The 27425-nt window shown below is 45.8% G+C and overlaps 1 protein-coding gene across 5 annotated transcripts in view; it reads right to left on the reverse strand.

Annotated features, from left to right (window-relative positions):
• The window catches only part of DROSHA (drosha ribonuclease III), a 3547421-nt gene that overhangs the window by 3040561 nt on the left and 479435 nt on the right, over window positions 1–27425 (reverse strand). The gene's annotated exons all lie outside the window — the stretch shown is intronic.

The following is a 27425-nucleotide window of genomic DNA, read 5'->3' on the forward strand; positions in this document are numbered from 1 at the left end:
CGGGGGTTGAAGCCCGCACATATGCTGCAGTCCACACTCAGATGGGCAACGCCCAAGCACAGTGGTCATCTGCAGGGGATTATTTATGGCCACACTATGTGCAACGCTGGAAAAGCAGCTCTTCATCCATACTGCTCGAGTAGAAAGACAACTTGAGAAAAAAAGGCAGTTCCTTTCTAACTGGCATACTCACACCCACTCGCCACACTCGTATACAGAAAACACTGAGAGGGGGCTACAATTTACACAATAGTACAAACTACTCTAACTATCCTAAAACTCTATAACTCGACGCACCAAGCGAGGGAGGAGAAAGGGGACCTATACCAACACTAACAAAACTCTGAAAAAAAAAGATCCTCACAAAGGTTTTACCCACTTAACTAGGTTGGAGCTCAAGAGACATGATGCAAAAGCTATTTGAAGCAAACGAGATCTGGGGATGAAAGGCAGTGGAGGTGTATTACGGGTAAGGGGAGGAATTTGGAGCTCACAGCTGATGCTAGTAAAAGTTGCCGGCTCGGATCCGATATGGATCTATAACCCACAGGTTGAAAACCAAATGAAGTAAACTACTTCCGATATAAAATTAAGTCCCAAAGAGGGGGAATAGGCTTCCTTGGGGGTGTAAGATGCAGGATGCCTTTAAGAAATTGTTTGATAAAGAACTAAGGAGAATTCAAGGGCAGACAGGCTGAAATAGCTGACAAATGGGCCTTTACAGAAGAATGAGGTAAGCCAGACTAGAGCAACTCGCACATAGGAAAGAAAGAAAAGTTGTGTAAAATCTTACCATAACCATAGATGTCCTTCTCTTCCATGTTGCAGTATTCATCACATATGGGTTTTCTCCTCTTACTCCATCCAGTACACAAGAGTTTTCAGTCACTGTATGGTGCGTGGGATGTCTGACGTGGCTAGCACAACATGGGCCATAAAAGTGACGTCTGCAAGCACCAACCCTCAGAACTGTAAGCCCCAGTCGGAACCAGTCCTAGTAAGGGTAATGCCAACCCTGTGTCATCCAGAAAGGGAAATGTTGCATAATAGGAGGGATATGTAGGTGGGAAGGAATACTGCAACATGGAAGAGAAGGTCATGTATGGTTATGGTTAAGATTTTACACAACTTTTCTATGTCCTAGTCACATGTTGCAGTATTCATCACATACGGGTGAGCGCCAAAGCTCACTGTGAGGAAGGGGATGGTGGTCTAGAGGCAGTCTCCAGGAATCCATGAAGGATAGCCCTGGCAAAGCCCATCCTGGCTCTGGAAATATGGTCTAACTTGTAGTGTTTGATGAAGGTATGCACTGATGACCAAGTGGCTGCTTCAAGAATGGTAAAGGTGTCCAAACCTCTGAAGAAGGCTCCTGAGGAGGCTATAGTCCTGGTGGAGTGTGCTTTAACAACAGCACCCTGCAGGAATTTCTCGTGGAATTGGTAGCAGATGGTGACAGCTTTGGAAATACAGGTTGAAATAGTTTGTTTGGTTACTGCCTTCCCCAGGGCCCTGGGATGAAAGGAAACAAAGAGCTGGTCAGCTTATCTGATGGATTTTGTTTTGTGCAGGTAAAATCGGAGTTGTGTGTGCACATTCAGGAAATGGAGTACTCTCTCACTGTCCCCCTGTGAGTTAGGGAAGAAGGTAGGAAGGTGGATGGCTTGATCTAGGGAAAGATTCTTCACTACCTCGGACATGAAGGAAGGGTTGTTTCTAGATTAACCCTGTCAGTGTGAAATACCAGGAAAGGTGGAATAACGATGAGGGCTTGTAGCTCTGAGACTCTTCTGGCTGAGGTCCAGGCCATGAGTAACACAGATTTCCATGTAGAGTGTTTTAGGGAAGCTTTGTCTGCTGGTTCAAAAGGGGGCAGCGTAAGCTTTTCAAGAACATACTTGAGATCCCATGGGTACAGAGATAGCTTTCTGGGAGTCTCAGGTAAAGGACCCCTTTAAGGAATAACTTAGCTGGTAGTCTGGACACCAGGGGGAGATCCAGAGGAAGGCATGCTGAATAGCAGACAAGTGGGCTTTAATGGAAGAATAGGCCAACCCTGTCTGCAACAGATCACACAGGTAAGACAGAAAGTACAGTTTTGTACCTACCATAAATGTAGATGTTCGAGTGCTAATACAGCTGCAGTCCAGATTTGTTATGACTGCAGCTGTATGCACGATGAACATCTAGAGGGGACTCGCTAGCAAGCGGGTCCAACTGTCTTTTGAAATACCATATAGAAAATCCCTTCCACATAGAAAAGTAAGATTTTCTCGTATTTGGTTTCCAGGCCTCCTACAGGACAGTAAGCACATCCTCACTGTAAAGGTGTCTGAAGGGGAGCAGAATCCCATCAGCCACAGGGTGAGGTGCAACTGCCACTGTGGGGGGATTTGGGATCCCTTGTGCTGTGTGAGAAGGTTAATTCTGAGCAGTAACTTGTGGTGATTGCCCTTGGATAGTTGTAGTATTAGGGGGAACCCATGCTGTCTTGGCCAATAGGGAGTCACCAACAAGATTTTTGGTCTGTCCTGCTCTGTACAAGTGGGAAAGTGGGAATACATAGAGAAACTTACCCTTCCAAGAGATTGAGAAGGCATCTGTTGCCACGGCCTGAGGGGGTGGAAGCCTGGTGCAGAAGTAAGGAAAGCTGCCTGCTAATGGAGGAGGCAAACAGGTCTATTTGAGGTGTACTCCACCGGTGCACCAGGTTCAGGAAAACATCCCTGTACAGCATCCATTTGTGGTTGTTCGTGATGGATCTGCTGAGAGAGTCTGCCTGGGAGTTTGGCAGTGAAGGAATGTAGACCATCTGCAGGGTAACTCCCTGAGAGGTGGCCAGTTCCCATACTAGGAGTGCTAGTCTGCAAAGTAAGAAATATTTGGTCCCCACCCCTGTTTGTTGAGATACCACAGCACTGCAGTATTGTCGGCAAAGATCCTTATAGGCCTCTGTCATAGATAGGTTTGGAAGGCCCGAAGGGCCAGGAGAATTGCCCTTATTTGTTGGACACTGATGTATTCTTTTTTGTGTGGCTCTGGCCACAGTCCCTGCACTTTCAGATGGCCCGGAGTTGCTCCCCAGCCCAAGTCTGAGGCATCTGTGTGCATGATCTGTTTGGGTGGGGTGGTTGAAAGGGAAGACATGGGTTGAGGTTAACTTGCTTAAACCATCACTGGATTTCTAGTCTGAGGCAGGGCAGCAGGGGAACCCTGTACTCCAAGGGGTGTGAGTGCTGAGTCCAGACTGACCCCAAGTACTATTGCAACTTCCTCATGTGGAGTTTTGTTAATGGTAACATGGAGATAGTGGCTACCATGTAGCCCAAGAGTCTGAGGTACTGCCTTGCTGTCAACTCTGTTGTCTGAACGACCAGAAAAAGGTGCTCCGTCAAGCTTTCCACCTTTCTTTGGGGAAGGTAGGCTCTTATGTCTGTGCGAATCCTGCACCCCAAGAAGAAAATGTCTTGAGAAGGTTCCAGCTGGGATTTTGGGAAATTGATCCGAAATTCCAGGGACTGTATGAGGGAAGTAGTAAGAAGTATGTGTTGCTAGAGGGTCTCCTTCCAGAATGCCTGTACAAGCAGGTCGTCCAGATAGGGAAATGCATGGATTCTTTTTGTTCTGCAAAAGGCAATAACTGGAACCAGAAATTTGGTGAATACCCTGGGTGCAGGGAGAGCCCAAAGGGCAAGGCAGAGAAAGTACAGTTGTGTACCTACCATAAATGTAGATGTTCGAGTGTATTCACTGTTGCAGTCATTACACTTGGGCTATCCTGCTGGCAGGCTACCCGCAGTCGGCCTGAATTCCAAAGTCCTGGCCTGGCGTCAGTTGCTGTCGCCTCTTCCCTGACGTCAGTGCGCCAGGGGTATATAAGATGCAGCCGATGCCATTTTCTTCGGTTTTTCTTGCCCCAGATGTCAGGTGCCCCCAAAAGGGTAGGCTAAAACATTGCTTATAAAGACCATGCACTAAAATAAACAATACCTTCATCTACAAGCAAATACACCACATAGGTTGTATAGAATAGAGAAGTACAGATAAGTCCCAGCAAAGAAAGGTGGATGGTGGTGGGTAACCTGGACTGCAACAGTGAATACACTCGAACATCTACATTTATGGTAGGTACACAACTGTACTATGTTCATAGTGTTTCACTGTTGCAGTCATTACACTTGGGTTGAATCACAAAGCTGAGGTTGGGCGGCTGGGTCTAAATAGAATTAAGAGTGGCTATGAGGCCCTGCAGAACTGCAGTGGCAAAGCCTGCTCTGGATTTAGAGTAAAGAGGTAAGTGGTAGTGCTTGCTAAAAGTGTGCACTGAACTCCAAGTTGCAGCCTCCAAAATTTCCTTGATTGGTACTCCTCCGAGAAAGGCTGCTGATGTGGCTGCTGCCCTGGTCGAATGTGGCCTAATGCCCTTCGGCACTGATTTGCCATGCTGTGCATAGCAGAAACGAATGCAGTGTCCTATCCATTTTGAAATAGTCTGCTTTGAGATAGCCTTTCCTTGTGATACTGCAGTATATGCTACTAAAAGTTGCTCAGTCTTTCTGAAAGTCTTAGTTTTGTCCAAGTAGAAAGTACAGTTTTGTACCTATCATAAATGTAGATGTTCGAGTGCTAATACAGCTGCAGTAATCACAGATGGGTTTTCAGCCGTCAGGCGGTCCCTCGGTCGGCCGAATTCCAAAGTCTTGGTCCGGCGTCGGTTGTCGTTGCTTACTCTTCTGACATCAGTAAGGCCAGAGTATATAAGACATAGCCGACGCCATGTTCTTCAGTCTTTCTTGCCCCAGATGTCAGGTGCCCCCAAAAGGAAGGCAATACATAAATAAGGCTTATCTACATATGCAGGCAATGCAATGTAATGCAAAATCAGTGTAAGCAAGCAAATAAAACATAGCAGGATAACCCAGTCAGGTGGTATGAAGAGGTTGTTAGGCCCCATGCCTTTACCAAGTGGGGAAGGAGGGAGGGAAACCTGTACTGCAGCTGTATTAGCACTCGAACATCTACATTTATGGTAGGTACAAAACTGTACTATGTTCATCGTGCATACAACTGCAGTAATCACAGATGGGTAGAGTCCCAAAGCTATGCATAGGGTGGTAGGTACTATGAGGAACTGGGTTGAGCCAGAATGCCCTGCAAAACAGCAGTGGCAAAGCCTGCTCTTGTTCTGGAATATAAGGGTAGGTGGTAGTGTTTTGTGAAGGTATGTACAGAACTCCAAGTGGCTGCCTCCAAAATATCCTTAGTAGGAACGCCTCTGAGGAAGGCTGTAGAGGTGGCTGTGGCCCTGGTGGAGTGAGATCTGATACCAGTAGGGACAGATTTCCCATGATAGGAATAACAAAACCGTATGCAGTGGCCAATCCACTTGGAAATGGTCTGTTTGGTAACTGGTTTCCCTTGAGCCCCTACGGCATAGGACACAAAAAGTTGTTCTGATTTCCTGAAGGACTTTGTTCTGTCCAAATAATAACGTGGCTGCCTATGGATGTCTAAAGTGTGAAGCAGCCTCTCCCCTTTGTTTTGAGGGTTAGGATAAAAGGTAGGTAGGTGTATGGCTTGATTTAAGGCTACCCTGGATACCACTTTTGGCATAAAAGATGGGTTGGTACGAACGGAAACCCTGTCCTGATGGAAGATGAGGAAGGGCTGCACCGCCATGAGGGCCTGTAGTTCAGAAACCCTACGAGCTGAAGTGATGGCCAGAAGGAAAGCGGTTTTCCAGGACAAATGTTGCAGATCTGTTGAGGCAGCAGGTTCAAAGGGAGGCAATGTTAATTTTTCTAGTATGTAATTAAGGTCCCAGGCTGGTATTGGTTGCTTCCTTGGAGGTCTTATATTCTTAGCCCCTCTGAGGAACTGTCGTAAGAGTGGGTGAGAGAATAAAGGAGGATCCGTGTTGAATTCTGCAGAAAGGGCTGAGGCATGTATTTTTATGGAAGAAAATGAAAGTCCACTGTTCAGCAGTTCAGCTAGGTACTGTAAAACCTGAGGCAAGTTCAATTTTCTAGGGTCCTGGCCTCTTTTCTCATTCCAACAGCAAAACCGCTTCCATTTTGCAGAGTAAGCTTTTCTAGTAGATGGTCTTCTGGCCTCCAAAATGACATCCTGCACCTCCTTGGAGAGTAGGGACTGTTGTGGTGTCAAGGAATTTTCCATGCAGCGAGGTTGAGTGTTTTCAGCTGACTGTGAAGAGTTTTGTAGCTGTTCTGAGTCAGTAGGAGAGGCATTAGAGGCAGGGACCAGGGAGGAGTATGTGTTAGGCTCCTCAGGAGTGGATACCAGTGTTGGCCAATCTGGAGCAATCAGTATCATCCTCGGTTTGTCTGTTCTTGCTTTCAAAAGCACCTTGGGCAGAAGGGGCAGAGGTGGGAATGCATAAACTGTCCATGCTGTCCAACTGAATGAAAGGGCGTCCACTTTCCAGGCCTTTGGATGAAAGGTCCTTGAACAAAACTTTTTCAGTTGATAGTTCCTGTGGGAGGCAAAAAGATCTATGTCTGTCCTCCCCCACGCTTGGATTATCTCTGTAAACACCTGAGGATGTAACTTCCAATCGTGTGGATCTGTCATATTTCTGCTTAGAGTGTCTGCCAGTGTGTTTTCCAGTCCTGGCAAGTATTGTGCTTGAAGTTCGATTTGTCTTTCCAGAGCCAAGTTCCAAAGAGTCATGGCTAGTCTGCACAAGGGGTATGAATGTGTTCCTCCTTGTTTGTTTATGTACCACATTACTGTGGTGTTGTCTGTTCTTATCAGTAATTGTCCTGGATGCAGGAAGTCCTTGAAAGCTGTAATTGCATTTATCACTGCTAGCATTTCTTTTTGATTGATGTGAAGGTGCTTTTCCTTTTGGGACCATCTGCCCTGAATGCACCTGTCCTTCATGTGCGCCCCAGGCGTAATCTGAGGCGTCTGTGGTTATGACTTGTTTTGCTTGAGGCTTGCAGAATGGAAGGCCTGTGTTTACTTGACATGCTTGGGCCCACCATAGAAATTCCTTTTGCAAACATGGAATTATTGGTATAATTGCTTCCAAACTGTGACTGTGTTGAGACCATAGATTTTTTAGGTACCATTGAAGTTTCCTCATATGCAGCTTTGCACATGGGATTAGCAGAATGCAAGATGCCATGAATCCCAGAGCCTGCAGGATTTTCCTTGCAGTAAAGCCTGGTACTTTTTGCTAGTGTTTTGAAGTACTGAGATAGTTGCCCTTGTTTTTCTGGCGTAAGATATGCCATCTGGGTGTTTGTGTCCAAGTTGGCATCCAGGAAGGTTATTTTCTGAGATGGTGTTAGTCTTGATTTCTCCTTGTTGATGGTATATCCCAGAGAAAGCAGTAAACGTGTCACATAAGCCAGATGTTCCAGTAGTATGCGTTTGCTGTCCGCTTGGATCAGGCAGTCGTCCAGATAAGGGTAAATTTGTATCCCTTGAAGTCTGCAGTAGGCAATCACTGATGCCAGGCACTTTGTGAATACTCTGGGCGCAGTAGATAAGCCAAAGGGCAATGCAGAGAATTGATAGTGGATTGAACCTGCAAGAAATCTGAGGTATCTTCTGCAGCTTTGTCTGATTGGGACATGCAGGTATGCCTCCTTGAGGTCCAATGTTACCAGCCAAAACTCCTTGCCCAGCATGGGACAAAGTTGCTGTAATGTGAGCATCTTGAATTTTGGCACGAGTAGGAATGTGTTTAGGATGGATAAGTCCAAAATGGGTCTCCAGTCGGTTCCTTTTCTTGGTACCAGAAAAAGTCTTGAATAAAAACCTTGACCTTGTTGGAGTGTAGGTACCTTTTGTATAGCTCTCATGTTTAGGAGCTTTGAAATCTGCAGTTGTGCCTCTGCCCTTTGATTTTGTGGCAGGTTTGGCATGCCTCTCATTTTTGGAAGAGTGTGAAATTGAAATTTGTAGCCTCTGTTTATAATGTCCAGTATCCATTTGTCTGTTGTGACAATATGCCAATTGTTTGCAAATAATGCTAGTTTCCCTCCCAAAGGCGCTGTCAGCTGAGACTTGCTTGGCATGGAAATGAGGGAGTCATTGGGTTTGCTTCCTGTATTGTTGTGCACTGTCTTCACCACCTCTTGGTGCTGGAGATTGCCATTGTCTGCCTCTATATGATCCTTGTGATTGCCCTCTGCCCCTTGTGCGTCTGTATCTGTCTCTTTGGGGCTTGTCAGTGGCTGGAAAGGACCAGTTTTTTGAAGGCCAATTTCTGCTAAAACGTGGTGGTTGGACCTGTAAGAAAGCCTTGACAGTTTGCATAGATTTGGCTTTTTCTTCCATTTTCCGTAGTATGTCCTCAGCATTAGTACCAAATAATACATCCTTTTGTAAAGGAGCATCAAGAAGTTTAGCTTTCACATGATCAGGTAAATTTTGTTCCCTAAGCCAGGCATGCCTGCGAATGACTGATCCTGTGGCAGCCGCTCTACTGGAAGCCTCTAGGGCATCATAACCACATTGGAAGGTGTGTTTACCCACTTGCTCCGCACTATGCATCATATCCTGTAACTCTTTTAAATCTGGTTGTTCAGGTTGAGACATTTTGTTCCTTAATTGTGATAACAGGTACTGTTGATATTTAATCATATGAAACTGACAGTTTAAGGCCCTCATGGCTAGGGTGGCGAGGTATATACCTTTTTACCCCACCTTTCCAGAGATCTGGATTCCCTTTCTGCAGGCCGTGGATTCTTGGCAGTGGAGGCCTTTAATCCCTTGGGGCCTTGTGAAATGGTTTCAGGGTCAGCATTATGGCCTTTGTAGAGAAATTGGTGAGAGCTGGGTACTCTGTAATACCTATCAGGTTTTACTGGTGCAGGAGGCAGAGAATCAGGGTTAAGGCAAGCCTCGAATAGACATCATCCAGTACATCCAAAACAGGGGTATAGCCAGAGGTCTGTGCTGAGGTAACCAAAGAAATTCCCTAAGTCTTTTCTTGGAATCTGAAAAGTCTTGGCCTTCCCAATGGAAGTGTTCCCTCAAAGTGTGCAAGGTGTCCCCAAAAGAAAAATCCTCAGGAGGGGATACAGAAGGAATGGACTGTTCTGCATCCGAATCCTCAAAAGGGGAGCAAGAGTGTTCCTCTGCATCAGAATGTTCTGATAAAATGGATCCCTGATCAGAAGAGGGAGATTCTTCCTCCACTCTGGGTCTCTTGTCAGGAGGGGCTGAGAACCTCTGATAAGAGTAATTAAATCCTCAGCCATTTTAAGCATCTGTTTCTTAGGCATGGGTCCAGGAGATGGGCCCTGTGCAACAGGCCTCGTGGGATGCCTGGCTGCTTTGGATTTAGTAAAAGCCTTTATTGAAAAAGAAGATGAGGGCCTAAATACACCATGGGTGGAGGTGGACCTGTCCACATTAGTAGGCTCGACATTAGCAGGGGCTTCGGTTGTAGTCTGGGAAAGGACCGAGGACCCAGCGGTCTCGGGTACAGAGAACACCGCCAAAGGACTGTCGTCTGTAGTTAGGGACTGCAAAGGCGTCTCGCTGAGAACCGGACCACGTGTAGCCGGTTTTGGCGTGGTGTCAGCGGAGACCGCAGGTCTCGCGTGTCGGTCCTTTTCCTTGCGTTTTTTGGACAAAACGGTAGTCGGAGTGTCCGACATCTTATAATCAAAAGCTTTACCAAAGTAGTGTTGGGCGAACTCCGCCCGACGCTTGATAGTGCGTTTATTGAAGGTAGCGCAAAAGCGACAGCCCGAGACGTCGTGGTCTGGGCCCAAACAAGGTATGCAACGGGAATGGAAATCCTTATGCGGTATTTGCTTCCCACAAGAAATACAATTATTAACTTTTTCTGACATCGGTCTGAGGCAAGAAAAGTTTCCCCAACGGGGTACTTAGCTTTAAGGAAGACTTCGGTTCCAATTTTTTCGTAATTCAGGAGCTGGCCGACCGGCACTTGCGAACTGCTTCTGCTTCGGGCACCGCGCGGCAAAAAAGACTGAAGAACATGGCGTCGGCTGTGTCTTATATACTTTGGCCTTACTGACGTCAGAAGAGTAAGCAACTACAACCGACGCCGGACCAAGACTTTGGAATTCGGCCGACCGAGGGACCGCCTGACGGCTGAAAACCCATCTGTGATTACTGCAGCTGTATGCACGATGAACATCTGTAGCTGCCTGTGTATGTCCAAAGAATGCAGAAGTCTCTCCCCTTTATTCTGGGGATTTGGATAAAAAGTAGGCAAATGAATGGTTTGATTAAGAGCCACACTGGATACTACCTTTGGCATAAATGTTGGGTTTGTCCTTACAGAAACCCTGTCCGGATGGAAAATGATAAAAGGTTCCACTGCCATTAATGCCTGTAGCTCTGATACTCTTCTTGCTGAAGTTATTGCTAGGAGCAGAGCTATTTTCCATGATAAGAATTTTATCTCAACTGTATTGGCTGGCTTAAAAGGAGGCAGTGTGAGCTTTTCCAAGAAAATTGAGATCCCATGCAGGTATTGGTGCTCTCCTTCGAGGTCTTATGTTTTTGGCCCCTCTGAGGTACTGCCTTAGCAGTGGATGTGAAAAAATAGGTGGTTCTGTATTGTAATGAGCTGAAATGGCAGAGGCATGGATCTTAATTCATGAGAAGGATAGGCCCTTGTCCAGCATCTCGGTTAGATATTGTAAAATCTGAGGGATATTTGGAACAAGCGGTTCAATTCCTTGTGCCCGATTCCAAGCACATAATCTCTTCCATTTTTCTGCATAAGATTTTCCTGGTGCTGGGCCTCCTGGCTTCCTAAATGACATCCATAACTGCTTTAGAGAGAAGTGTGTTCTGAGTGGTTATATTATTCGCAATGCAGTCAGATTTAACGTTTTGAGTTGGCTGTGCAGGATCAGATTGTTTTGTTGGGTCAGAAGATGATGAATTTGAGGTAAAGTCCAGGCTGGGCCTTGAGACAAGCTCTTTAGGATTGGGTACCAGTGCTGGTGTGGCCAGTCTGGGGCAATCAGAATCATTTTTGGCTTCTCTTGTCTGACCTTTAGAGTACCTTGGGGAGGAGAGGCAGTGGCGGAAAGGCATAAACTGTCAGGGTTTTCCAGCTGAATGATACAGCATCCACCTTCTATGCTTGTATGTGATAAGTCCTTGTGCAGAATCTCTGTAGTTGACAGTTGTGAGGGGAGGCAAATAGATCTATGTCCGGGCATCCCCATTTCCTTGTTATCAGGCTGAAGACTTGTGGATCTAGTTTCCACTCGTGAGGATCCATGAGGTTTCTGCTTAGTTCATCTGCCAGAGTATTTGTCTTTCCTGGCAGGAATTGTGCTTGCAGAGGGGGTAGGAATGTGTGCCCCCTTGCTTGTTTATGTACCACATGACTGTAGTGTTGTCCGTCTTTAGCAATAGTTGCCCTGGTTGGAGTAGATCCTTGAAGGCTGTCAGGGCATTCTGTACAGCTAGCATCTCTTTTTGATTGATATGAAGATGCATTTGGCTTGCGGACCACGAGCCCTGAATACATTTTCCTGCCATGTGTTCCCCCCAGGCATAATCCAATGCATCTGTTGTTAGTGTCTGCCTGGCTGTGGGTAAAGTAAATGACTGTCCCTTGTTGTGGTGACAAGCCAGTGCCCACCATCGAAACTCCTGCTGCAGGCAGGGAATGAGAGCAATTATTGTTTCCAGGCTGTGGCAATGCTGAATCCAAACACATTTTAGATACAGTTGTAGCTTCCTCATATGCAGTATTGCATATGGAATTAGCAGAATGCAGGATGCCATGAAGCCCTAAGCCTGCAGATTTTTTCTTGCAGGTAACTGGGTCTTTGCTGCCATCATTTGGAAGTAATGAGTTGCCTTTGTTTGTCTGGCGTGAGATAAGCCATCTGGGCAGTTGTATTTAAGCTTGCACCCAGGAATATTATCTCTTGAGAGGGCACTAGTTTTGATTTCTTTTCGTTTACTGTGTACCCTAAGCAAATTAGTAATCTTTTTACAAACGCCAGATGCTTTAATAGAATGTCCTTGCTCTCTGCTTGAATAAGGCAGTCGTCCAAGTAGGGATATATTTGAATTCCTTTTTGCCTGCAAAATGCAATTACTGGAGCCAGGCATTTTGTGAAGACCCTGGGCGCAGTAGATAAGCCAAAGGGCAGTGCAGAGAATTGGTAGTGCATTGAGCCAGCTATGAATCTGAGGTATCTTCTGCAAGATTGTCTGATTGGGACATGCAGGTATGCCTCTTTGAGGTCCAAAGTTACGAGCCAAGCTTTCTTGCCCAGCATGGGCAGAAGTTGCTGTAGTGTCAACATTTTGAATTTTGGAACTTCCAGAAAAGTGTTTAGAATAGACAGGTCCAGTATTGGTCTCCAAGCTTTGTCCTTTCTGGGTACCAAGAAAAGTCTTGAGTAAAATCCTTGCCCCTGCTCTTGCTGTGGTACTCTTTGAATAGACCTCATGCCCATGAGAGACAAAATTTGCTTTTGTGCCTCTGCCCACTGATTGTGTGGCAGGTCTGGCATACCTTTTGTCTTTGGCAGGGTGTGAAAGTGGAACCTGTAGCCCTAAGAAACAATATTCAGTACCCATTTGTCCTGGGTAATCATGTGCCAATTTTGTGAGAAAAGTGCTAGCTTTCCCCCTAAGGGTGCTGCCAAAAGGTAAGTGCTTGGCAATGTCAGTGGGAAGTCATTGGGACTGTTTCCTATAAGGTTGTGATTTGTCTTCTCCGCTTTTGGAGGCAGGAGCACCCCATTGTTTAGGCCTGTATGAGCCTTGGGCCTGAAATCTGCCTCTAGGGCGTCTGTATCTGCCTCTATGTAGCCTGTCTGACACTGGAAAGGACCAATTCTTAGAAGGCCAGTTCCTGCTAAATCTGGGTGGCTGAACCTGTAAGAAATCCTTGACTGTCTGCATTGATTTAGCTTTATCCTCCATTTTCTTTAGCACCTTTTCTGCCTTAACGCCAAACAAAGTATCATGCTGTAATGGAGCATCCAATAATTTTGCTTTAACATAATCAGGCAGACTCTGTTCCTTTAATCAAGCATGCCTTCGAATGACAGAGCCTGTAACTGTGGCCCTGCAAGAAGCCTCTAGAGAATCAAAACCACATTGTAAAGTATGTTTCCCCACTTGTTCAGTTGCATGCAATAAATGCTGCATTTCCTTGTTTTCAGGACATTCAGAGTTTGTCAGCATTTTCTGTTTTAGCAGAGACATTAGGTATTGCTGATATTTAAGCATGCGAAACTGGCAGTTTAAAGCCCTTACAGCTAAAGTAGCAGAGGTGTAAACTTTTTCCCCCCATCTGTCCAGAGCTCTAGAATCCCCATCAGAGGGAACAGGATTTTTTGCAGTGGAAGCCTTGACCCCCTTTGGGACCCTGAGATATAGTTTTTAGGTCAGCAGCAGGGTTTTTATATAGAAATTTATGTGACTCTGGAACCCTGTAATACCTATCTGGCTTAACTGCTGCAGGGGGTAAAGAATCAGGAGACAGACTGGACTCAGAAAATACATCTACAATGTCTGGAGGCTTCGTCGTCTGTTTTGGACCTCGGATGCCTGTCCTTTTCTTTTTCCTTGCGCTTTTTATGAACTCCGGTTGTCAGCTGTTCCGACGGCATTATATAGTTAAACCTTCGGCCAAAGTAATGGAAAGCAAAATCATACCAACGCTTAATAGAGCGTTGGTTAAATCTAGCACAAAACCGACAACTAGCAACGTCGTGGTCAGGGCTTAGGCAAGGAATACAGTAAGAATGAAAATCCTTATGAGGTATTTGCTTCCCACAAGAAATACAATTGTTAACTTTTACTGACATCGGTCTGGAGCAAGAAAAAGTTTCCCCAACGGGATACTTGGCTTTATTGAAGACTTCGTATCTGAAATTCAATTTCGAAAATCTCAGGAGTCGGCCGACCGGGACTTGCGAACTGCTTTTGCATTGGGCACCGCGCGGCAAGAAAGACTGAAGAAAATGGCGTCGGCTGCATCTTATATACCCCTGGAGCACTGATGGCAGGGAAGAGGCGACAGCAACCAACGACGGACCAGGACTTTGGAATTCAGGCCGACTGCAGGTAGCCTGCCAGCAGGATAACCCAAGTGTAATGACTGCAATAGTGAAACACGATGAACATCTGAAAGTGAAGGGCCCACAGAAAACCTCAGGTATTTCCTGAAACTGGGCGTGATGGGGATGTGAAGATAAGTATCCTTTATATCGAAGGTGGCCATGAAACCTTGGGAAAACAGTAGTGGGGAAAGAGTTTTTAAGGTTAACATCCTGAAATTAGGAAAGTACAGTTTTGTACCTACCATAAATGTAGATGTTCGAGTGTAAACACTGCTGCAGTCATTACACTTGGGTTATCCTGCCGTCAGGCGGTCCCTGCAGTCGGCCAGAGTTCCAAAGTCTTGGTCCGGCGTCGGTTGCCATCGCCTCCTCCCTGACGTCAGTGCGACAGGGGTATATAAGATGCAGCCGACGCCATTTTCTTCAGTTTTTCTTGCCCCAGATGTCAGGTGCCCCCAAATATGTAGGCAATACAAATTGCTAGTAAACAATACAAAAGTAAAGCAAACAACCATTTTTAGTTACCAGCAAATACTCCCCATAGGTAATAAAGGGTAGATGTCCTAGGAAAATACTTGAAAGTAAGAGCGGAAGGAGGGAGGGTAACCTGGACTGCAGCAGTGTTTACACTCGAACATCTACATTTATGGCAGGTACAAAACTGTACTATGTTCATCGTGTTACATAGCTGCAGTCATTACACTTGGGTGGAATCCTAAAGCTGAGGTAGGGAGGCTGGATCTATAAGGCATTAGGGGTGGCTATAAGGTGCTGCAGTACAGCAGTGGCGAAGCCTGCTCTGGATTTGGAGTATAAAGGCAAATGGTAATGTTTGGTGAAGGAATGCACAGAACTCCATGTTGCAGCTTCCAAAATATCCTTGGTAGGTACTCCTCTGAGGTAGGCAGTTATAGTGGCTGTTGCCCTGGTGGAGTGAGATCTAATGCTGCTAGGTACAGGTTTCCCATGGTGGGTATAGCAGAAACGTATACAGTGTCCTATCCATTTTGAAATAGTCTGCTTTGAAATGGCTTTCCCCTGTGCTCCTGCAGCGTATGCTACCAATAATTGCTCAGATTTTCTGAAAGCTTTGGTTTTGTCCAAGTAGAAGCGTAACTGCCTGTGAATGTCCAAAGAATGTAGTAGTCTCTCCCCTTTGTTCTGTGGCTTTGGATAAAAAGTTGGCAAGTGAATAGTTTGGTTTAGAGCCACACTTGATACCACCTTTGGCATAAACATAGGGTTGGTTCTTAAGGACACCCTGTCCTGGTGGAAGATGAGGAAAGGTTCCACTGCCATTAGTGCCTGTAATTCTGAAACTCTCCATGCTGATGTTATTGCCAGTAGCAGAGCAGTTTTCCAAGAGATGTATTTTAATTCTGCTGTGTTAGCTGGCTCAAAAGGAAGTAACGTTAATTTTTCCAAAACAAAGTTGAGGTCCCAAGTAGGTGTAGGTGCTCTACGGGGCGGTCTTATGTTTTTAGCCCCTCTGATGTATTGTTTGAGCAAAGGATTAGAAAAAATTGGTGGATCCGTGTTGTAATGAGCATAGATAGCGGAGGCGTGGATCTTGATGGATAAAAAAGAAAGGCCCTTGTCCAGCATCTCAGTTAAGTATTGCAGTATCTGAGGAATATTTGGGACTAGAGGGTCAAGGCTGTGCGCATGGTTCCAGGCAGCGAATCTCTTCCATTTGTCCGAGTATGCTTTCCCGGTGCTAGGCCTTCTGGCCTCCAGAATGACATCCATAACAGCTTTGGAGAGAGGCATTGCTTGCTTGACTAAGGAATTTTCCATGCAGCTAGGTTTAAGGTCTTTAGCTGGCTGTGAAGTATCTGTTTGTTGTACTGTGTCAGCAACTGTGGAATTTGTGGTAAAATCCAGGGTGGTTCTTGTGTTAAGTTCTTTAGGATTGGGTACCAGTGCTGGCGTGGCCAGTCTGGTGCAGTCAGGATCATTTTTGGCTCTTCCTGCCTGGCCTCTAGGAGTACCTTTGGAAGGAGAGGTAAAGGTGGGAAAATGTATACTTGTTTTTTTCCAGCTGAGAGGGCATCCACTTTCCACGCTTGTGGATGGTAGCTCCTTGTGCAGAATTTCTGTACTTGGTAGTTCTTTGGGGTGGCAAACAGATCTATGTCCAGCCTCCCCCATTTTTGTGTCATCATTCTGAATATTTGTGGGTTTAGTTCCCATTCGTGTGGGTCCATAATGTTTATGCTTAGGTCGTCTGCCAGTGTGTTTTTCTCTCCTGGCAGGAACTGTGCTTACAGATGAACTTGGTAGCTTACAGCTGTATTCCACAAGGTCATGGCTTGTCTGCAGAAGGGGTGGGAGTGTGTGCCCCCTTGCCTGTTTATGTACCACATAACTGTGGTGTTGTCTGTCTTTAGTAGTAACTGTCCTGGATGCAGTAGGTCCTTGAAAGCTATAATAGCATTTTGTACATCTAGCATCTCTTTTTGATTGATGTGGAGATGTGTCTGCTCTATGGGCCACTCGCCCTGGATACATTTTCCTGCCATGTGTGCTCCCCAGGCGTAATCTGATGCATCTGTTGTCAGTGTCTGCTTGGCTGTGGGTTGAGTGAAAGGCTGTCCCTTGTTGAGGTGACAAAGCTTGTGCCCACCATCGAAACTCCTGTTGTAGGCAAGGAATTAGTGGTATAACTGTTTCCAAACTTTGACAGTGTTGAGACCATACGCTCTTTAGGTACCATTGTAGTTTCCTCATATGCCATGTAGCCCACGGCCTGCAGAATTTGTCTTGCAGGGAGTTGGGTCTTTGTTGCCATTAATTGAAAATATTGAGACAGTTGTCCTTGCTTTCTGGCGTGAGATAAGCCATCTGGGCCGTTGTGTTCAAGCTGGCACCCAGGAATATGACCTGTTGTGAGGGCACTAGTTTTGATTTCTTTTCGTTTACTGTGTACCCCAGGCAACTTATTAACTTTTTTACGTATGCAAGATGTTTTAGTAGAATGCCCTTGCTCTCTGCTTGAATCAGGCAGTCGTCCAGGTATGGGTAAATTTGAATTCCTTTTTGCCTGCAAAATGCAATTACTGGTGCCAGGCACTTTGTGAAGACCCTGGGCGCAGTAGATAAGCCAAAGGGCATTGAACCAGCAAGAAATCTGAGGTATCTTCTGCAAATTTGTCTGATAGGGACATGCAGGTATGTCTCTGAGGTCCAAAGTCACGAGCCAAGCTTTCTTGCCCAGCATGGGAAGAAGCTGCTGTAGTGTCAACATCTTGAATTTCGGAACATCCAGGTAAGTGTTTAGTGCAGAAAGGTCCAGAATGGGTCTCCAGGCTTTGTCTTTTCTGGGAACCAGAGAGAGTCTTGAGTAAAATCCTTGTCCTTGTTCTTGTGGTGGTACCTTTTGAATAGCTCTCATGTCCATGAGTGCTCTAATTTGTTTTTGAGCGTCTGCCCCTTGATTTGGTGGCAGATTTGGCATTCCTTTTAACCTTGGCAAGGTGTGGAAATGGAACCTGTAAACTTGAGATACGATGTTGAGAACCCATTTGTCTTTGGTGATGCAATGCCAGTTGTGACAGAAAAGTGCCAGTTTTCCTCCTAAGGGGGCTGCCAAGAGAGAGCTGTTTGGCAGCTGTAGTGGGAAGTCATTGAGGCTGTTTTTTATAAGGTTGAGGCCTGTCTTCCTCTTCTTTCCGGCCTGGTGTGCCCGACTGTCGAGGCCTGTAAGGACCTTGTGTCTGACCTCTACCTCTTGGATGTCTGTATCTGCCCCTTTGAGGTTTGTGACTGCAAAGGACCAATTCTTTGTTGGCCAATTTCTGCTAAAACGAGGAGGCTGATCCTGTAAGAAATCATTTACCGTTTGCATAGAGTTTTCCTTATCCTCCATTTTCTTTAATACCTCCTCTGCCTTAACTCCAAACAACACATCCCGCTGCAAAGGTGCATCCAATAATTTGACCTTAACATGATCTGGTAACGCATGCTCTTTTAACCAAGCATGCTTTCTAATGACAGAGCCTGTAACTGCTGCTCTACAGGAGGCCTCTAAGGAATCAAACCCACATTGCAAAGTATGTTTTCCCACTTGTTCAGCTGCATGCAATAAATCCTGCATTTCTTTTAAGTTAGGAGGATCTGATTCTGGTAGCATATTTTGTTTCAACTGAGACATCAAAAATTGCTGATAGGCTCTCATTGCTAAAGTTGCAGACGTATATACCTTTTTTCCCCATCTGTCTAATGCTCAGGAATCTCTGTCAGAGGGGACTGGGTTTTTTGCTGATGAGGCCTTAATCCCTTTTGGTCCCTGAGAAATTGTTCCAGGGTCAGCAACAGGGCTTTTGTACAGAAATTTGTGAGAGGTAAGGAGTCCGGGTTCAAACTGGTTTCAGTGTACACATCATCCACGATGTCTAAAACTGGTGGAATAGCAAGGGGTCTGTGTTGGGGCAATAAAAGGAAGTCTCTGGGTCTTTTCTTGGATTCTGAGAAATCCTGGCCTTCCCAATGGAAATGCTCTCTCATGGTATGTAAGGTCTCCCCAAAGGAGTAATTCTCAGGCAGAGAGGCTGATAGAATTGATTCCTCATCATCAGAATCCTCATAAGGGGGTAAAGAATATCCAGTGTCCGAGGAAGAGTTAGAGGAGAGGGACACGTGGTCAGAAAATTCATAGTCTGCATCCTGCCTGGGCCTTTTATCAGGAGGGGGATGGAACCCCCTGATCAGAGTGATCAGGTCCTCGGCCATTTTTAGCATCTGTTTCTTAGGCATGGAAGCCTGTCCTGGAGAGAGGTGTGTCTGTTTCTTTGTTTTTAAGGGGGTCTTAGATTTAACAGAGGGTTTTTAATAGTTAACTGGGTAGGTCTGAAAACACCCTCTGTAGCTGTGGAATGCTCAGCTACTTCCGTTTCCTCTGTAGGTTTAGGATCGGTAAACTGAAGGCCTAGAGCGTTCGAAGGCCCAGCCAGCTCTATGTGGGAGTTGGAGGCGGTCTGTGGTTCTGTGGAAGCGGTAGTCAGGGGCTGCGTAGGCGCCTCGCTGAAAACCGGAGAACCAGCGACTGGCCTAGAAGAGGCCTCATCGTCCGTTTTGGGCCTCGGATGCCTGTCCTTGCGCTTTTTATGCATTGCGGCTGTCGGAATTTCTGACGGCATGGTATAATTGAATTTTCTACCAAAATAATGTCGGGCAAAATCAAACACACGTTTAATAGTGCGCTTGTTAAACCTAGCACAAAACCGACAACCAGTGACGTTGTGGTCAGGGCCTAGGCATGGAATACAATAGGAGTGAAAATCATTATGAGTTATTTGCTTCCCACAAGAAATACAGTTATTAAAATTTACCGACATCGGTTTGAGGCAAGAAAAAGTTTCCCCAACGGGGTACTTAGCTTTTTTAGAAGACTTCGGTCCTGGATTTGGAATGACAATCTCAGGAGTCGGCCGACCGGCACTTGCGAACTGCTTCTGCTTCGGACAACGCGCGGCAAGAAAGACTGAAGAAAATGGCATCGGCTGCATCTTATCCTGTTGCACTGACGTCAGGGTGGAGGCAACAGCAATCGACGCCAGACCAAGACTTTGGAACTCTGGCCAACTGTGGGACCACCTGATGACAGGATAACCAGATAACCCAAGTGTAATGACTGCAGCAGTGTAACACTATGAACATCATGAAGGAAGAGGTTGAGAAGAGAGAGATCCAACACTGGTCTCCAAGGACGGTCTTTTCTTGGGACTAGGGAAATCTTGGAGTAGAAACCTCTCCCTTTTGCAGCCAGTAGCACTGTTTTGATGGTGCCTTGCTCCAGCAAAGTTTGTAGTACTGGCTGCAATAGGTGTAGCTGTTGTTTTGGGGGTTGTGGTATACCCTTTCGCTTTGGAGGCATAAGCCAGGTCATAAAGTACCCGTTCTGAATGACTGAAAGGACCCATTTGTCTGCTGTGCTAGTTGTCCACACAGGAAGAGAGAGAGAGAGAGAGAGAGAGGGGAAAGTACAGTTTTGTACCTACCATAAATGTAGATGTTTGAGTGCTAATACAGCTGCAGTCATAACAGATGGGTTCTCCTGCCGTCAGGCGGGTCCTCGGTCGGCCGAATTCCAAAGTCTAGGTCCGGCGTCGGTTGTCGTTGCTTCTTCCCTGACGTCAGTGCGACAGGGGTATAAAGGAAATAGCCGACACCATTTTCTTCAGTTTTTCTTGCCCCAGATGTCAGGTGCCCCCAGAAGGAAGGCAATACATAAATTTGTGTAATAATGCAGTGCAATATAATCAAAATACAGTAGTTGCAAGCAAATACATCATAAATGAATACCCCAATCAGGTTGTATGAGGATGTGTTAGCCTATAGGCCTGTCCCAAGAGGGGAAGGAGGGAGGGAAACCTGGACTGCAGCTGTATTAGCACTCGAACATCTACATTTATGGTAGGTACAAAACTGTACTCTGTTCATCGTGCATACAGCTGCAGTCATAACAGATGGGTAGAATCCCAAAGCTAAGAAAGGGGTGGTAGGCACTAGGTGGTACTAGGAGGAGCCAAAATGCCCTGCAAGACTGCAGTGGCAAAGCCTGCTCTAGATTTGGAGTATAATGGTAGGTTGTAGTGCTTGGAGAAGGTATGCACAGAACTCCAAGTGGCTGCTTCCAAAATATCCTTGGTAGGAACTCCTCTGAGGAAGCCTGCAGAGGTGGCTGTGGCCCTGGTGGAATGAGTTCTAATGCCTGTAGGTACAGTTTTGCCATGAAAGGAATAGCAAAAGTGTATGCAGTGGGCTATCCATTTTGAGATGGAAATTGGCTTTCCTTGAGCTCCTACCGCATAGGCCACAAAGAGCTGTTCTGATTTTCTGAAAGGCTTTGTTCTGTCCAAATAATAACGCAGTTGCCTGTGGATGTCCAAGGAATGTAGTAATCTCTCTCCTTTGTTTTGAGGATTAGGATAAAAAGTAGGTAAATGTATGGCCTGATTTAAAGCTACCCTGGATACCACTTTAGGCATAAAGGACGGGTTGGTTCGTAAGGAAACTCTGTCCTGATGGAAGATGATAAAAGGCTGGACAGCCATGAGAGCCTGTATTTCTGAAACTCTACGAGCTGAGGTGATGGCCAGAAGGAAAGCTGTTTTCCAGGACAAATATTGCAAATCTGATGAGGCAGCTGGCTCACAAGGGGGCAAGGTCAGTTTTTCCAGAATGAATCCTGCAGCATATGCCACTAGTAATTGCTCTGTCTTCCTGAAAGCTTTGGTTCTGTCCAAGTAGAATCTAAGTGGTCTGTGTATGTCCAAAAAACGCAGAATTCTCTACCCTTTGTTCTGTGGATTTGGGTAAAAGGTTGGCAGATGGATGGCTTGGTTAAGAGCCACACAGGACATTACTTTAGGCATAAATGTTGGGTTTGTCCTCAGGGAGAGACTGTCTGGAAGAAAAATGATGAAAGGTTCCACAGCCATGAGCGCCTGTAGCTCTGAAACTCGTCTTGCAGACGTAAATGCTAAGAGCAGAGCTGTTTTCCAAGATAAAAAACTTCATGTCAGCAGTAGCAGGTGGTTCAAAAGGAGGCAGTGTGAGCTTTTCCAAGACATAGTTGAAGTCCCATGCAGGTACTGGTAGTCTCCTTGGGGGCCTTATATTTTTGGCTCCTCTGAGGTATTGCCTTAATAAAGGGTGAGAAAAAAGTGGTGGCTCTATATTGTAATGAGCCGAAATGGTAGAGGCATGAATTTTATTTGATGAAAAAGATAGGCCTTTATCCAGCATCTCAGTTAAATATTGCAAAATCTCAGGAATATTTGGTACTGCTGTATCAGTTCCTTGTGCCTGGTTCCAGGCACAGAATCTCTTCTATTTTCCAGCATAAGATTTTCTACTACTAGGCCTTCTGGCTTCCAGAATGAAATCCATCACAGCTTTGCTGAGTGGAGTTTTTTGTATTACTACATTATCCGCCATGCTTCCAAGTTTAATGCCCTGAGTTGGCTGTGCATGACCTGACTGTTTTGCTGGGACAGTAGTCGAGGCATTTGAGGTAAGGTCCAAGGTGGGAATAGAGATAAGTTCCTTAGTATTGGATACCAGTACTGGCGTGCCCAGTCTGGGGCAATCAGTATCATCTTTGGCTTCTCCTGTCTGACCTTTAGGAGCACCTTGGGGAGGAGATGCAGTGGAGAAAAGGCATATGCTGGACAGGTTTTTCCAGCTGAAGGAGAGGGCGTCCACTTTCCATGCTTGTCTGTGATAATTCCTTGTGCAGAATCTTTTTAGTTGGTAATTGAGAGGGGAGGCAAATAGATCTATGTCCGGGCATTCCCATTTCCTTGTTATGCTGAAGACTTGTGGATCCAGCTTCCACTCGTGGGGATCCATGAGGTTTCTGCTTAGTTCGTCTGCCAGAGTAGTTTCCTTTCCTGGCAGGAATTGTGCCTGCAGATGTACTTGGCAAGTCAAAGCCGTGTCCCACAAGGTCATGGCTAGTCTGCAAAGGGGGTAAGAATGTGTGCCCCCCTGCTTGTTTATATACCGATGACCGTGGTGCTGTCTCTCTATCAGTAGTTGTCTCGGTTGAAGTAGGTCCTTGAAGGCTGTCAGTGCATTCTGAACAGCTAACATCTCTTTTTGATTGATATGTAGATGCATTTGGTTTGAAGACCATGTGCCCTGAATACATCTTCCTGCCATGTGGGCTCCCCAGGCAGAGTCTGATGCATCCATTGTTGAGGTCTGCCTGGCTGGAGGTAGTGTGAATGTCTGTCCCTTGTTCTGGTGACAAGCCTTTGCCCACCATCAAAACTCCTGTTGCAGGCAGGGAATGAGAGTAATGACGGTTTCCAGGCTGTGGCAATGTTGAGTCCAAACACTTTTTAGGTACCATTGAAGTTTCCTCATATACAGTCTTGCATATGGAATTCGTATGATGCAGGAGGCCATGAAGCCCAAAGCCTGCAGAATATTTCTTGCAGATAACTGGGCCTTTGTTGCCAACATTTTGATATAGGTAGTCAGTTGCCTTTGTTTGTCTGGCGTGAGATAAACCATCTGGGCAGTTGTATTCAAGCTTGCACCCAGGAATATTAACTCTTGTGAGGGTACTAGCTTTGATGTTTGTTGACTGTGTACCCTAGGCATGTTAGAAGTCTTTTTACAAACGCCAGATGTTGAAGTAGAATGTCCTTGCTCTCTCCTTGAATGAAACATTCGTCCAAGTAAGGATATATTTGTATTCCTCTTTGTCTGCAGAATGCAATTACTGGTGCCAGGCACTTTGTAAAGACCCTGGGTGCAGTAGATAATCCAAAGGACAGTGCAGAAAATTGGTAATGCATTGAACCAGCCTTGAATCTTAGGTATCTTCTGCATGACTGTGTGATTGGAACATGCAGGTATGACTCTTTTAGGTCTAAAGTCACAAGCCAAGCATTCTTGCCCAGCATGGGAAGAAGCTGCTGCAAAGTCAACATTTTGAATTCCAGAATATCCAGGAAAGTGTTCAGAATAGATAGGTCCAGTATCGGCCTCCAGGCCTTGTCCATAGTCGAGTAAAATCCTTGTCCCTTCTCTTGCTCTAGTACTTGTTGAATGGCCCCCATGTCCATGAGGGATGAGACTTGTTTTTGTGCCTCTGCCCACTGATTTTGTGGCAGATCTGGCGAGCTGTTTGCCATTAGCAGAGTATGGAAATGGAACTTGTAGCCTTGTGACACTGTTTAGAACCCACTTGTCCTGGGTTATGATGTGCCAATTTTGAGCAAAAAGTGCTAATTTTCCCCCTAAGGGTGCTGTCAGAAGAAAACTGCTTGGTGCTGGCAGCGGGAAGTCATTGGTACTGTTTTCTGTATGTTTGTGATCTATCTTCTCCAGCTTTGGAAGTAGAAGCTCCCCATTGCTTGGGCCTATAAGAACCTTGCACCTGGGATCTGCCCCTAGGGCGTCTGGATCTGCCCCTTTGAGGTCTGTCTGACACAGAAAAGGACAAATTTTTTGTAGGCCAGTGTCTACTAAACGTAGGTGGCTGTACTTGTAAAAAATCTTTGACAGTTTGCATAGATTTAGCTTTGTTCTCCATTTTCTTTAACACCTCTTCTGCCTTAACACCAAAGTATCATGCTGTAAAGGTGCATTTAGTAATTTTACTTTAACATGATCAGGCAGATTTGTTCCTTTAACCAAGCATGCCTCCTAATTACAGAACCCATAACTCGGCCCTGCAGGAGGCCTACAAGGAATCAAAAAGTACAGTTTTGTACCTACCATAAATGTAGATGTTCGAGTGGTTATACTGCTGCAGTCATCACATTTGGGTTATCCTGTCGTCAGGCGGTCCCGCAGTCGGCCGAATCCCAAAGTCCTGGTCCAGCGTCGGTTGTCGTCGCCTCTTCCCTGACGTCAGTGCGACAGGGGTATAAAAGAGACAGCCGACACCATTTTCTTCAGTTTTTCTTGCCCCAGATGTCAGGTGCCCCCAACTAGGAAGGCAATACAATAGCTATGCAACAATACCTTAGTAGATAAACAATAGTACTAGCTGTTAGCAAATACACCATACAGACAAGCATCCAATTGATTGATGTACATGGAGTTGTAACTAACACCCTGGTATGTAGAGGGGATGGAGGGAGGGTAACCTGGACTGCAGCAGTATAACCACTCGAACATCTACATTTATGGTAGGCACAAAACTGTACTATGTTCATCGTGCTATACTGCTGCAGTCATCATACTTGGGTAGAATCCCAAAGCTATGGAAGGGTGGCTGGTACTAAACTGGGTTAGGTGATGCTAGGATGCCCTGCAGAAAGTACAGTTTTGTACCTACCATAAATGTAGATGTTAGAGTGGTTATGCTGCTTCAGTCATCACACTTGGGTTAACCTGCCGTCAGGCGGTCCCTCAGTCGGCCTGAATTCCAAAGCCTTGGTCCGGCATCAGTTGTCATCGCTTCTTCCCTGACGTCAGAGCGGCAGGGGTATAAAAGAGGCAGCCGGCGCTATTTTCTTCAGTTTTTCTTGCCCCAGATGTCAGGTGCCCCAAACTAAGAAGGCAAAATAAGAAGCTTGCAAAACACACCTTAGTGAAAAAACAATAGTACCAGTTGTAAGCAAATACACCATATAGACATGCATCCCAAAGTTTGATGTACATGGAGGTATAAGAAAAACCTTGTTAGGTAGAGGGGATGGAGGGAGGGTAACCTGTACTGCAGCAGCATAACCACTCGAACATCTACATTTATGGTAGGTACAAAACTGTACTATGTTCATCATGCTATGCTGCTGCAGTCATCACACTTGGATAAAGTCCCAAAGCTATGGTTGGGTGGTAGGAGCTAAACTAGGTTAGGTGCAGCTAAAATGCCCTGCAGAACTGCAGTGGCAAACCCAGCTCTGGATTTTGAGTATAGAGGAAGGTGGTAATGCTTGGTGAAGGTGTGCACTGAACTCCAGGTAGCTGCCTCCAGAATGTCCTTAGTTGGGACTCCCCGGAGGAAGGCTGCTGAGGTTGCTTTAACCCTGGCAGAGTGAGACCTAATACTAGCAGGCACTGCTTTCCCATGGTGTGAGTAGCAAAAGCGGATGCAATGTGCTATCCATTTGGAGATGGTCTGTTTTGAAATAGCCTTTCCTTCTGAGCCTGGTGCATAGGATACAAGGAGTTGGTCAGATTTTCTGAAGGCCTTTGTCTTGTCCAAATAGTAATGCAACTGTCTGTGAATGCTCAAAGAGTGAAGGAGTCTTTCTCCTTTATTCTGTGGGTAAAGGTGGGCAAGTGTATGGTCTGATTGAGAGCCACACTGGATACTACATTTGGCATGAAGGAAGGGTTGGTGCGTAAAGATACTCAGTCCTGATGGAAAATGATGAAAGGTTCCACTGCCATAAGTGCCTGCAGTTCTGAGACTCTGCGTGCTGAGGTGATAGCCAGCAGCAGGGCTGTTTTCCATGACAAGTATTGAAGCTCTGCTGAAGAGGCTGGTTCGAAAGGAGGAAGTGCCAACTTTTCCAGCACAAAATTTAGATCCCAAGTTGGAGTTGGTGGTTTTCTGGGGGGGTCTTATATTTTTTGCCCCTCTGAGAAACTGCCTTAGCAAAGGATGAGAGAAAATGGGAGGAACCGTATCATACTGAGCTGAAATGGCTGAAGCATGGATCTTTATGGATGAGAAAGAAAGGCCTTTGTGTAGCATCTCAGTTGGATATTGGAGTATGTACGGAATATTTGGGATGCCAGGATTTAGGCTTCTGGCCTGGCTCCATACACAAAATCTTTTCCATTTGTCTGAGCAAGTTTTTCTGGTACTGGGCCTCCTGGCCTCCAAAATGACATTCTGGACGTCCTTTGAGAGAAGTGTTGTTTGATAATTTAAGGTATTTTCCATGCAGCTAGATTTAAGGTCCTTAATTGACTGTGAAGGATCTGGAAGTTTTGTTGGGTTAACAGCAGAGGGAATTGAGGTAAGATCCATGGAGGGCTGCGAGACAAGTTTCGTAGAAGTGGGTACCAGTGTTGACGTGGCCAGTCCGGAGCAATGAGGATCATCTGTGGTCTCTATGATCTGGCTTTCAGTAATACCTGGGTAAGTAGAGGCAGAGGTGGGAAGGCGTAGACTGACAATGCTGTCCAACTGAATGAAAGGGCATCCACTTTCCAGGCCAGGGGGATAAGACCTTGTGCAAAATTTTTGTAGCTGGCAATTGTTGGTTGAGGCAAACAGATCTATGTCTGGTGGTCCCCACCTTTGAATTATCATTGAGAATACTTGTGGGTGCAGTCTCCACTCGTGAGGGTCTGTCAAATTTCTGCTTAATTCGTCTGCCAATATGTTCTCCTTTCCTGGAAGGAATTGTGCTTGCAGTTGTACTTGGTAAGTTAATGCTGTGTTCCATAAGTCCATTGCCTGTCTGCATAAAGGGTAGGAGTGCGTTCCTCCTCGTTTGTTTATGTAACACATAACTGTGGTGTTGTCCGCCCTTATTAGAAGTTGTCCTGGATGCAAGAGGTCCTTGAAGGCTGTTGGTGCATTTTTTACAGCTAGCATCTCCTTTTGATTGATGTGTAGTTGCCTTTGGTTTGCAGACCATTTGCCCTGTATGCATTGTCCTGCCATGTGTGCACCCCAGGCGTAGTCTGATGAATCTGTTGTCAAGGTTTGGTTTGCTGGAGGTGAGACAAAGGGAAGGCCCTTGTTTGCTTGGCATGCTTGAGCCCACCATAGAAACTCTTTCTGAAGGCAGGGAATGAGAGTTATACTTGCTTCGAGGCTGTGTCTGTGTTGGGACCATACACTTTTTAGGTACCATTGTAGTTTTCTTATATGCAGCTTTGCATATGCAATTAGTTGAATGCAGGATGCCATGTACCCAAATGCCTGCAGGAATTTCC

This window comes from Protopterus annectens, chromosome 3.part0 (assembly GCF_019279795.1).
Source record: "Protopterus annectens isolate FY-2018-M chromosome 3.part0, PAN1.0, whole genome shotgun sequence".
Taxonomy (NCBI): domain Eukaryota; kingdom Metazoa; phylum Chordata; order Ceratodontiformes; family Protopteridae; genus Protopterus; species Protopterus annectens.